The sequence below is a fragment of the Schistocerca piceifrons genome, chromosome 1 (assembly GCF_021461385.2).
Source record: "Schistocerca piceifrons isolate TAMUIC-IGC-003096 chromosome 1, iqSchPice1.1, whole genome shotgun sequence".
Lineage (NCBI taxonomy): Eukaryota > Metazoa > Arthropoda > Insecta > Orthoptera > Acrididae > Schistocerca > Schistocerca piceifrons.
The window spans coordinates 776,488,665-776,502,322 of record NC_060138.1 but is presented as its reverse complement, the minus strand read 5'-3'; the positions used below and the strand labels follow the sequence as shown (position 1 = coordinate 776,502,322).

The following is a 13,658-nucleotide window of genomic DNA, read 5'->3' as shown; positions in this document are numbered from 1 at the left end:
AGTGCTCAGAGCCATTTGAACCATTTTTTTTTTGCTCAAAAAATTAATACAAGCTTACAGGAAAATATGTAAATCACAAAAGTTCCTGAAAGTAGTTTCCGTTACTCGATTCGTATAATTGAAAACGACGTTGCACGTTCTTAAACATATATGTACTCATCTGTAGAGGAATTATCGCAACACATCGTTCGATTTATTTCTGCAATTCGAGAGTAGTATGAGCGTCAGCACTGGAAGCAGCATCCTTAAGGCATCTCGTCAAGAACAATTCGCATGGAGATAAAAAGAGAGAGAGCTTCAGCCCATTCGAAAACAGCGGTGACGAAAACACCGATTCAGCACAGACACGGTGTAGTTCAAATGGTTCAAGCACAATGCGACTTAATATCTGAGGTCATGAGTCCCCTAGACTTAGAACTACTTAAACCTAACTAACCTAAGGACATCACACACATCCATGCCCGAGGCAGGATTCGAAACTGCGACTGTACCAGCAGCGCGGTTCCAGACTGAAGCACCTAGAACGACTCGGTCACAGCGGCTGGCCACTGTGTAGTATTTTGCGGATGAAGCCACGTGTGCTTCAGCTGCTATTCGCGTGCAGTTCTTATACATTGTAACATTTGCACGTGGCACTCGGTGTTCATCCTGCACTGGAAGAATGTGAAGAACATTCGTCTACGTGAGACTACACACCAAACATTTAAAGTTCATACCTGCCACTGATGTGAGTCGCCGTGACCCAAATGCGTCAGTTCTGCCATTCACATCTCTTTGAGAAAACGCATGACATAAAACTGTGACGGTCTCTCTTTGTTATTGCTACCGGTTTCGGTAGTAAAAAAACCGACTTCCTCGCATCTGTGTCAACGAAAAGAGAAAACCATCTATTGAAAAAACGTGGATAAACATTGTTAGGTTAATGGGTAAAAACAGAGTATTACAAAAAAGACTAATATTACTCAGCTGACATGGAGAATCACATTTTAACTCTCAAATCTTAATAATAGTGTATCTTTAGCACAATAGTAAATGTTCTAACACAGGAGGCTATGGAGTAACTCATTAGACATCAATAACAACTGATGGTAATGTAGTGAGCATAAAAGTCAAAACACATACCAAAGATGATCGATCATGGAAGTTAACAGTGCAGAGATGTAACATATAATAGTTCACAAAGTCGATTTTACACTCTTGCGTGATCGATCATCTTTGATATATGTTTTGTCTATCTGCTCACTACATTACGATCAGTTTTAATTGTTATATAATGGGTTACCGTTGACCGCATGTTAAAAGATTTACTATTGTGGCGAAGATGCGCCATTATGAAGAGTTCTTAGCTAAAATGTAGTTCTCCATGTCAGTATGTATAACGACATCTGGTCGTTTAACGTAAGTGTTACTTTGTATTTACCACTTAATCTAACGATGTTTGTATATATTTTTTCTGTGATTGGATTGCTCTTTATCGTTGATACAGACATCGAGAAGATGGTATTTTACCGAAACCTACAGTAACAATAAAGAAAGACTGACATAGCTTTGTGTCATGCGTTTCCTCAACTATATTATGGCTGATGGAAGTCAACTGAAAAAAAGTACCGTCACATGTCCATCAAGATCGTACCGTGTTTCGTCAGATGAAAAGAAACCACATTGTTCTTCTCCTTATAGTGTTACGGATGACATCAGCCATTGATAGAAAGCTACTCACTGTATACTGTCTTCAAGTAATAACTCATAAACATGTCCTAATCTACGGATGCATCTTTAAACACCTGCGCTGTACCTTGTCGGCATTATCAACGGAGACACCACATTAGCTAGATAGGGGCCGTAAAGACTTCACGGTACGCACGGAACATGTTACTTGCACGTCGATCAACTTTTCTGTCGTTAGCACTTTCGGTCGAACACTTTTGGCATCATCTGTTAGGAATACATTTTCTGTCCTCTGTAACTTCTGGAGGAACTGTTTCGTGCGTTCTTACCAGACTTTTCTGCGAATGCATTCCGAGCCTTAGCCTTAATGTCAAATTTAATGTACCGGGAACCAAAGGATTCGTTCTGCTCTAATTTTCCACCCATTTGTTTATCAGTTAATCAAGGTATCGTACCTATAAAACAGTTGTTCTTTAGGAACTTCTCTTATGGCTGTGCTCCCCTTATTTCACCATGACCATTTTTTATGGCCGGCGGGTTCATCGTTCAGATGCCTATCCAGCCTACTCAATTTGAGCTTTCTTTACTTTCCTTATATCACTTCAGGCGAACATTGTAATCGTTCCTCGAGCAAGGCCGCGCTCCATTACCATCCATGTCCTTGTCCAATATGGACTTATATTTTAACTCTAATGGGTTGACGGAAAATTAAATTATGCAATTGCCCCTCTTTTATCCTGTTTCATATCTAACAGCAAGTTCAATGTGAAGCTCCTGTTTGTTCTATGAAAAACGTTTCACGAAACGTGCCATACGATGTCGACAAACTTCAGTGCAGGTGGATTGTGTATTACTGCCGTTCCTGTTTTATCTGTTGACTGGCTGCCACGGTTTACGTATTCGGCGCTTCAGCTTTAAATGACCTTCCCTCACCCTAAACAGTCGACACCCATACACGTATTTCCTGCCGTGCGCCTCTCCGCCCCCCTTCCCCCTCCCTCTCTCCGATAGCCTTATCCGGTCATGTGCTTTCGCGTTTTACAGAATAGTCCCATAATGAAACATATGCTTCTTAAATATAAACATTTTTCTCTAGTTTTTCTTTTTCTCTTTTTTTGTCAAAATAATCATTAACAGTTCTTTAACCATAGTAAATATTGTTAAAGGTGAATACTTTAAGCACATTTCGATCAAAATAATTGCTGTAGGTTAATTCTTACAAAGAAGAAGACAGCAACCAGCCACTATTAATATTCGAAAAATACAATCTTGCAACTTCGCAACAAAATCGCGCGGAATTTTCGACGTAAGTACCATAACAACTTAACCTCACATCTTTATTTACTCTACATTTCATCATTTGGAGGTTAGTTATTTTCACATAGGGCGCTTCTAACACTGTTTTCTACCGAAGGGGCCGGCCGGGGTGGCCGAACGGTTCTAGGCGCTACAGTCTGGAACCGCGCGACCGCTACGGTCGCAGGTTCGAATTCTGCCTCGGGCATGGATGTGTGTGATGTCCTTAGGTTAGTTAGATTTAAGTAGTTCTAAGTTCTAGGGGACTGATGACCTTAGACGTTAAGTCCCATAGTGCTCAGAGCCATTTGAACCAATCTACCGAAGGGCATCAACACACCAAAAATATTCCGCCACAGTGGAAGAATAAAAATCGAAAACTGACGATAATGTAAAGTGTATTTAATAGTGGCTGGTTGCTGTCTTCTTCTTTGTAAGAATTAATCTACATTAATTGTACACAGCCACGGTCTCACCATGTCAGTTTTAGACAAAATAGCAAAATAATTTTTTTTTCTTACATGACATTGTACACAAAGCCCCTAATATATAGAATTTAAATAACTCTGAGTAATTGTCTTATAACATTTACTTCGCAAGATCTATAAGTCACAGATCTTTAATTTGTTACTTATAGCGCACTGAGCGTTATTTGAATGTTTGACTGATGAAAGATGACAGTACTTAAGTAAACTGTTTTTGTGGAACAATACGTGTTTCACCTTTGACGCAAAGGCACTTTTTTTCTTTCCATACCACAGATTTGGAGATACATCTCTTCCAAATGGAACCGGCCGGTGTGACCGAGCGGTTCTAGGCGCTTCAGTCTGGAGCCGCGCGACCGCTACGGTCGCAGGTTCGAATCCTGCCTCGGGCATGGATGTGTGTGATGTCCTTAGGTTAGTTAGGTTTAAGTAGTTCTAAGTTCTAGGGGTATGATGACCTCAGAAGTTAAGTCCCATAGTGCTCAAAGCCATTTCAACCATTTGAACAGCTGTGGATTACCTGAATTTTATTTCCAACCATCTTTGTGCATGGTGGATGGTGATGGTATCACAAGGCGAGGATCATGCTACACCAGTTTAAGAAGGATTATAGTGAGCTTACGCTGATGCTTTGGCCACTAAATTTGCCTGATCTGAACTCGATGTCACACATTTGGGACACCATGGGACACCACTTCCATGCCTACAAAACTTGTGAGCAGACACTAAGTGCCACATACCTCCGGAAGTCTACCAACGACTTGTAGAATCCATGGCACGCAGAATCGCTGCTACATTGCGACTTTTTAAGAAACCAACAGTGTACGTTACAGTACTGCACACAAGTGCACTTCTTGATGAATCCTCAACCACATTTTGTTGCACTTTAGTTCTCAGAAGTTACTTCCGTTTATACCATCAACAACTATTGTTTTCTTTGAAGTAATGTAACGGCCGCAGTATCAGGTGAGACATCCATTTGGAAATGGTTCAAATGGCTCTGAGCACTATGGGATTTAACATCTGAGGTCCACAGCTGTCATAATGCCCTCAAGTACACCCTATTCTACGTGTCTTACACTATTTTTCCACATAGTCCCCACACCGGTTCACACATTTTTCCTATTACAGAACTAAATTTGAGATGCCCCTGTGGTATACTTCGTCCGGCTGACTATGGAACCACCGTCGGACTGCTGTCTTGGTTTCATCGTTATTTTTGAACCGCTGTCCTGCCAAGAGCTTCTTCAGCAGTCCGAAAATATGGAAATCACTAGTGGCGAGGTCTGGACTGTATGATAGGTGGCCAAGAAATCTCCTAGTAAAATGCCTGGAGCTTCTCGGCAGTTTTGATTGCCACATGTGGTTTCGTATTGTCATGGAGCCGAGTCACGTTGTCCACACAGAGAAGCCCTCGTTGCCTTCGCCTGATGGTACCCCTCAGACGGGACAGTATGGAACAATGTCGGCACTGATGGTTGCACCTTGTGGCATGAAATCCAGCAATAGTGATTCACAGCTATCCCAGATGGTCGTTAACATCAGTTTCCCAACAGATGGCGCCGAACGGCATTTCTTTGTCAAAAAACCCATATGTTTGCACACCATGCTCTGCTGCTTGGATTCCAGCGGGAAATGCAGCGTGAACGTTTCATCGCCAGTAACAGTGCGGACCAGGAAACCTTCACTCTCCCTGGAGTACCGTTCCAGATGATTCAGTGAAAACATCATTCACTTGCCTTTGATCATGTCATAAAACTGCTTAGGTACCCACCAACGTGAACATTCCGGTACCCTAACAACAACAAGGCCCAGTGAACGATGTCGTAAGCACTCCCACATGATATGTCAAGCTCCCGGAAATGGCCGTGATGTGCACACGCTGATCTGCTTTCACCATTGCATCCACGCGCGCCATGTTGCCGTCAGTCAGCAACGAACGCGGGCTCCCCGACCTCTGTCATGCAAGACTTCAAGGCCTTTGTCAAACTCACAACACCACCACTTCGCAGTTCTCAAAGGGAGACAGCTTCCCCATATGCGAACTGCATTTCCCTGTAGATCTCTATTGGCGTTCCTCCCCTGCTCCATAGAAAACGAATCACACTTCGTTGCTCAAACGCCATGGACGTGTGAAGCACAACCGCTTTCATCTTTAATAACTGACAGCAGCGCCGTGTAGCGGAGCTACCAGCAGATAAGGCCGGCACGATGCTGGAAATGGAAATGTTGACTTCGCATTTGCAGCCTTAATTTGGCTAAAATAAACAGGGGCAAAAACTTTCTGATTTGCCCTCGTATTACCGCAGGTCCATGGAAACCCAGGTGAATGACCCCGAAGTACAGAACTGCGCTCATTGGCCTCCGTCAATCGCGCGGAGCTTATTTCCACCAGCAGTTTGCCTGGATGACGACGTATCTGGACACAACCATCGAACTGGAGTGAGAAGAAACGTGATTCTCACGACTAGGCGACACATATCCAGTGATCCACGGTCTAATCTTGAGGATCCAATGCCTACTCCAATCGTAATTGACAGTATATATGAAGACAGTAACTATTCTCGAAAGAACAGAATACTGTCGATGACCGTGCAGCTTTCCCCTGGAATAAATGATGACTAACTGAAACCCTCAGCTGCCGACAAGTGTTGTTGATATACTTCGATGTGGACAGCTGAAAATGTGTCCCCGACCGGGACTCGAACCCGGGATCTTCTGCTTACATGGCAGACGCTCTATCCATCTGAGCCACCGAGGACACAGATGAATAGCGCAACTGCAGGGACTTATCCCTTGGACGCTTCCCGTGAGACATTCCCAACTGTCCACAATTCTACATATGTATTATGTAATGTACCTTATAGACATTTGCCCATTCACTCATTACTCGCCCACGCTTTGGCGATTCCCGTAAGAGTTTGGGCAACCTGTGCGCATTCGCACAGATCCCGGGTTCGAGTACCGGTCGAGGCACACATTTTCAGTTGTCCACATCGAGGTATATCAACAACACCTGTCGGCAGCTGAGGGTTTCAGTTAGTCATCATTTATTCCAGGGAAAAGCTGCACGGTCATCGACAGTATTCTGTTCTTTCGAGAACAGTTACTGTCTTCATATATATAGTTAAAGGCTACCCAGCCATTAACCTTCGTCTGTGCGAATGCGCACAGGTTCCCCAAACCCTTACGGAAATCGCCAAAGCGTGCGCGAGTAATGAGTGAAAGGGAAAATGTCTATAAGGTACATTACATATGTAGAATTGTGAACAGTTGGGAATGTGAGTCTAAGGGGAAGCGTGCAAGGGATAAGTCCCTGCAGTCGCGCTATTCATCTATGTCCTCGGTGGCTCAGATGGATAGAGCGTCTGCCATGTAAGCAGTAGATCCCGGGTTCGAGTCCCGGTTGGGGCGCATATTTTCAGCTGTCCACATCGAAGTATATCAACAACACCTGTCGGCAGCTGAGGGTTTCAGTTAGTTGTAATTGAGTGTCATTGGGACAACACGGAAACGCGTAGAAGTCGTTCGCTGCGGAATGCTTTGAACGGTGTGCTCCGAAACACTATCTCTGTACACTGTCGCAAGATATGCTACACAGATTGTCGTCTACCCTGTTTCACGGAGCGGCCGAGATTCCAACCTCCACGTTCTGCGATGAGTCGTGGACGTCCAACTCCTTGTCGCTTACTCGAGGTTTGACAGCGCTACTACCACTTTTCACAGATGGTCACGACAGTAGCACTCGAACAACCGATCACTTCCGCACTTTCCGAGATGCTCGTACCCAGGCGTCGAGCTATAACAATTTGCCCTTTGTCCAAGTCGGTAATGCCAGTAGATATTCCCATTTGCGGGCTGTAACGTCTCTAGAATGACACCCCGTTGGTCGCTGCTGCGCTGCTATGCTTTACTTACTGTGCTTCTTTCTCTCAACGCCACCATGCAGCATTCAGATTCGCGTTGGGCAGTGGTCATAAGGTTTTGGCTCATCAGTGTACATTATTCATAGAAACTGGAGCAGGCATAAATCTTTCATGAACCAGTGTTTTTGTTGTTTATTGAAGTAATAATTTAGAAAATTAGTTTGATGCAATTTTTACGCTAGTCTGTCCTGTGAAAGTCACTTCATACCTTCATAGCTACCTCAACCAGAATCCACTTCATCGTGCTTGCTGTAGTCAAGCTCTGGACCACTTTTCAATTAAATTCTCCTCATTCTATCCTACATAACCCAGATTAAATACTCCTTGTTTCGCACAATCCGCCCCTTTTAGTCAGTCTGTTACACAAAGCTCTTTTCTCCGCATTTCGATTCATTGCCTCTTCATTGTTATTCGAATCAGTAGATAGGCCCATACACGAGGGGCGTGCAATTAGTAATACAACACGTTTCTTTCTCTAACAATTTCGGTTGAAAACGCAGAATTTGTTGTGGGATATCGTGGAATATTCCCGCTTCAGCCCCAGTATTTCATGAAGTTCTGATACGTGGTGGCGCTATATGTAGCCTTCAAAATGGCGTCTGTAAGAGAGGTTCGTTCGAAGCAGAGAGTTGTCATTGAGTTTCTTTAACAGGAAAACCAGAGTATCGCAAGTATTCAGAGGCGCTTGCAGAATGTTTACGGAGACCTGGCTGTCAACAAAAGCACGGTGAGTCATAGGGCGATGTGTCTGTCATCACCGCAACAAGGATGCGCAAACCTGCCTGATCTCTTGTGTGCTGTCCGGCCGCACACATCTACGACTCTTGCACTGTTGGAACGTGCGGATACTTTCATTCGAGGTGAGCAACTGATGACAATCAAACATTACGCTGCCTAACTGGACGTCTCTATTGGTAGTGCTGACACACTAATCCACCAGTTCAGGTACTCAAAAGTATGTGCCCGCTGGGATCCTAGCACCCTAACAGAAGACCATAAAAAACAATGATGGATCATCTGTGCAGAACTGCTTGCGCGTTACGAGGCTGATCGTGAAAAATTTTTGTCGAACATCGTCACAGGCGGTAAACATGGATTCACGACTATGAATAGGAAACACAACGTCAGTCCATGGAGTGGCACCTAACAATCTCTCCTCTGAAGAAACTATTCAAACTCGCACCCTCAGCCGATAAAGTCATGGCGACTGTCTTCTGGGACTGTGAAGGAGTTACTATGCTTGATATCCTCCCTCTGCGTGCAACTATCAACTGTGAAGTGTTTGTGCTACCCTCAGGACATTGAAGAAACGACTTCAGCGTGTTCGTCGCCACAAATGTACTTCTCCTTCTCCAGAACGCACTGTTCTTTCTCATCCGCCCTACTGCCCGGATTTCACACCTTTCGACTTCCGTCTGTTTGACCCAACGAAGGACTCGCTGTGCGGGAAGCAGTACGTTTATGATGAGGAGGTTATTGATTTAGTAAGACGTTGGTTCCGAGGTTTACCACTAGAGTGGTACAGTGCGGGCATAGAGGCCCTCTCAGTAAGGTTGCGTACATCCGCCGCAATGAACGGAGATTATGTTGAAAAATAGGATTTTGTGGCCAAAAGAGTGGAGAATAAGATGGTGTAGTGGAATGCTGAATAAAACCAATGTGGTTTCAGAGAAAAAGTGTTGAACCACTTACTGAATGCCCCTCGTAGCTACGTGATCATCTCAGTCGACATAGTTACTTTGTACTATTGGTTTCCAAGCGCTACCTCCTCGTGGAGTATTTTCAGAAGTACTTAAGTCAAGCAGACAGGACTTATTCGGACTGTCAGTTATTCGTACTGTTTGCTGGCGAGCCGACCTACTGCTCCAGTGACGACCTCTTATGAAGGTCGCCAGCACCATACGCCATATCTACCTGCCCGTACAATTTCAGTGTCGCTGCTTCCTGGTGATAAACTTTCTGCCTATTGGGCTCGCTACCGCTCTTTGCACGCTAACCTCTCACGGGCTGTCACTGTGAGAATGGTATGTTTACCTCTTATAAAAAATTGCCTCATAAAAATTTGCCTCTGTGCTGGTTAATGAATTAATACTTCACGGGTTAAGCCACTTAAGTCGTAACTCCACTTTAATTTTTATGAATGGTAAGCAAATTTTATTGCATGTTTAATCGTTTCAACTCTTCTATCAACTGGGCTAATGAAGCAAGTACTTTACAAGGCAATATATCTCTTTAACACCATTCGAAAGCTCTTTAAAAGACGAGTACACTGACATACATACGCATCTACTTCTATATCATACTCCGCGAGTCACCTAATGGTGTGTGGCGGAGGGTACTTTTTGTACCACTAACTGAGCCCTCCAACCCTCACCCAGTCGCGAATAGCGCTTGGGGAGAATGATTATCGGTAAGCCTCTGGCTCTAATTTCTCGAATTTTCTCCTCATGGTTATTACGCGAGGCGTATTTGGGGGAAAGTAATAAGTTGTTCGACTCTTCCCGGAAAGTGCTCTTTGAAATTTCAGTAGTAAATCTCTCCATGGTGCACAACGTCTCTCTTGTAATGTCTTCGAATGACGATTGCTGAGCACCTCCGTAACGCTCTCGTGCCGACTAAACGATCCCGTGACGAAACGTGCCGCTCCACGTTGGACCTTCCCTATCTCTTCTGTCAAACCTATCTGGCAGCGATCCCAAATAGAATCATATAAGCCGCTTCCTTCGTGGATGAGTTACATTCTCATAAGGATTGTTAATGTCGGAACTGAAAAGTTTAGCAACAGTATCCGAGAAATATACCAAAAATTGAAAAGTGAGTCTGCCGGAATCGACTACTGCAAGTCTACGTTATTATATGCAATAAGAAAATAAGGCATAGGCTATCAAGACAAAAGACTGGCCCTTCTTTATACGACATAGATACTGCGTCAGCATCCATTTTTGTAAGTGGAACTATATGCTAACTTCTGGCGTACCAGAACGAACGTGGACAAATTATTTAAAATGAGTGTACGTACTCATGCTTAAGTGAATAGCTTTTGCGAAAAAAAGTAAAACAATGGAGGCCCTAGCTGGCGGTGTTTACACCACAATAGCAGTTTCCGACCGTCTTGCCTTTCAATTTTAGCACATTTATCGGATATTTTTCTATGGAATTTCAACGGCAACATTAATAAGCCTGGCGCTTACTCATGTTTTCAAGCGCTTTCGAATGCTCTTAAGAGATGTATATCGTTCCGTTTAAAAATACCATACGTGCTTTAGTATCTCGGTTGATATAAGGGTTAAATCGGCTAAACATCCAACACAGTTACATATTTCACTGTGTTTTGTAATTTACCAATAACCTAATCACATTACTTCAGATCGTTCACGAAAGAAAAGGCGAATTGCGTATTACGCGACTCACCTTGCATATTATAAAGATTAAAGCCTGCGTATAGATTGTTTAATACATAAATCTTTTGAGTTTTTCCCATTGCATCATTTTTTGAAACATGTGAATTTCAAAACCGGTTCAACATACCCCAGACAGTCACACTCTCCGAGTCTTTCATAGCTTCGACGCATTAATATACTTGAAATTATATGAGAAATGAAGTGTTGAGATGAAAAGATAAAACTGTTCTTTTCTACGCACGCAACGACATCAAATAACATTTAAAAATCGATGAAGCGTTTCAGTTCGTACACAGTGGTTTCTGGAAATAGCTCGCAGTTCCCAATGAGAGGCATAGCAGTTACCAACGTTATAATGTCACTATACTTTACCGAGTTATGAATGACTAAAGTAAAATGATTTGAAAGTTCTGCTTCAGTGTAATGTGGTGACAAACAAATGAGAGCTGAATCGCCATCACAAGACAGTCTTTCTTTTTTGAACGGGAGGAGCCGGCTCTAGAACATATCTGGCGCCAGCGCGATCGGCATAAGTTATCCCGGGAAGCGGAAGGGAGCCCCGTAGCGAAGCCGTGGGAAGCGTGGAATCTTTCGTCATGCAGCTGTTCTCAAACTGTTACAGCTCTAGCAGCGGAGCTATTCTCTTTGCTGTCGTTATGATTCTTTCACTGTTCGTGAGGTAAAAACAGGAGATGACAGACACGTCTATAATCTCTTTTCAGAATAAAAGCAGTCTTAGTTCTAAGTTATTTAATATGAATAATGCATTTCGCTCCTTTTGGGGCATCATCAGATTGTGTAAAAGTCGCTGGATACCTAACCCATTCGTCATAAAATTATATAGAATGGAAACTGGACCTTAACCACACCAGGAGACTGCGCCATAGCGTCGATTATGTCGGATACTAACTGAACTGGGAGTTATCTGTTGAGTGTGCATATGTTTATGTCACTCTATATTATCCGGAAAAGTGTTCATTGTTCAGGAATACACAGTTTCAACAACTTGCCATCATCCGTAAAATTATCAATAAAACACAGTTTAAAGGGAGACTTAATGATTGTTTAGTGGTCAACTCTTACTACTCCGTTACTGACTTTTGCAGTACAACGAACTGAATGTATACTTTATTACATAGAAGGGCCAAAGAAACTGGTACACCTGCCTAATAGCGTGTAGGATCCTCGCGAGCACGCAGAAATGCCGCAACACGACGTAGTAGCATGGACTCGGCTAATGTCTGAAGTAGTGCTGGAGGGAATTGACGCCATGAACGACGCAGAACTGTCCATAAATCCGTAAGAGTGCGAGGGAGTGGAGATCTCTTCTGAACAACACGTTGCAAGGCATTACAGATATGTTCAATAACGTTCATGTCTGAGGCGTTTGGTGGCCAGTGGAAGTGTTTAAACTCAGAAGATTGTTCCTGGAGCCACTCTGTAGCAATTCTGTATGTGTGGGGTGTCGCATTGTCTTGTTGGAATTGCCCAATTCTGTCGGTATGCACAGTGGACATGAATAGACACAGATGATCAGACAGGATGCTTTCGTAGGTGTCACCTATCAGAGTCGTATCTAGACGTATCGATCAGGGGCCGTATATCACTCCAACTGCACACGTCCCACACAGTTACAGGGCCACCACCAGACTGATCAGTCCCCTGTTGACATGGACTCATGAGGTTGTCTCCATACCTATACAGGTCCATCCGCTCGATACAATTTGAAACGTGACTCGTTCGACAAAGCAACATGTTTCCAGTCATCAACAGTCTAATGTCGATGTTGACGGGCTCAGGCTAGGCGTAAAGCTTTGTATCGTGCAGTCATCAATGATACACGAGTGGGCCTTCGACTCCGAAAGCCCATGACGAAGATATTTCGTTGAATGTTTCGCACGCTGACACTTGTTGATGGCCCTGCACTGAAATCTGCAGCAATTTGAGGAATGGTTGCGCTTCTCTCACGTTGAACGATTCACTTCAATCGCCGGTGGACCCGTTCTTGCATGATCTTTTTTCGGCCACAGCGATGTCGGAGATTTTATGTTTTACGTGGTTCCTGGTATTCGCGGTACACTTGTTAAATGTTCGTATGGGAATATCCTCGCTTCATCGCTACCTCGGAGATGCTGTCTCCCATCGCTCGTGCGCCCACTACAATACCACGTTCAAGCTCACTTAAATGTTGATAACCTGCCATTGTAGCCAAACGTGTTATATAGGCGTTGCCGACCGCAGCGCCGTATAGCGCCTGTTTACATATCTCTGTATTTGAATACGACTGCCTGTACCAGTTTCTTTGGCGCTTCAGTGTAGCTATGTCACAGAACGTAAAAGTTATTTAATACTTGATTTCAGCACAGCTCCACTGAACTAATGCGATCTGTGTTATACACCACATAATGTTGTTGCGAATTCGGTCAGACCTGTAGCTCTCCACGCCACTCACATTGTTATCCCATACAGAACAGCTGCCTGTTCTCCGGGAAATTTTATTTGATGGTTGATTTACGCGTAGCTTCATTGTAGCAGTACGATCTGTGTAAGTAAGCCTTGACTAGAGGCTTTCTTGAACGATACTTGACTACAATAGCCTAAGAAGCATCACATGCACTGAAAATATTTACATTAAATATTTGTTATGAACGTTTTAATGAACTATAAATGAAAACATGTTTAAAACTATTCACATATTGATAACCACCTGACATAGGGCCCATGAAAGAGTTATGAGCTTATCTGTTCTTTTGTAAATGTGTTTCACGTATTTTGTGTTGGTCCACATTCCCAAGGATCTTCTCACTGGGATTCTACGGGACGAACTATGTATCTAACCTAATTTCAGTTAATCCGTTCTATTTTACGGTAGTGTCTGTCCA

At 43.5% G+C, this 13,658-nt stretch overlaps 1 non-coding gene across 1 annotated transcript; it reads right to left on the bottom strand.

Moving 5' to 3' along the window:
* Positions 1 to 6,136: 6,136 nt before the first annotated feature.
* Trnat-ugu lies at positions 6,137 to 6,210 on the bottom strand. The gene has a single exon. It is a non-coding gene; the product is annotated as a tRNA-Thr (tRNA).
* Positions 6,211 to 13,658: the final 7,448 nt, after the last annotated feature.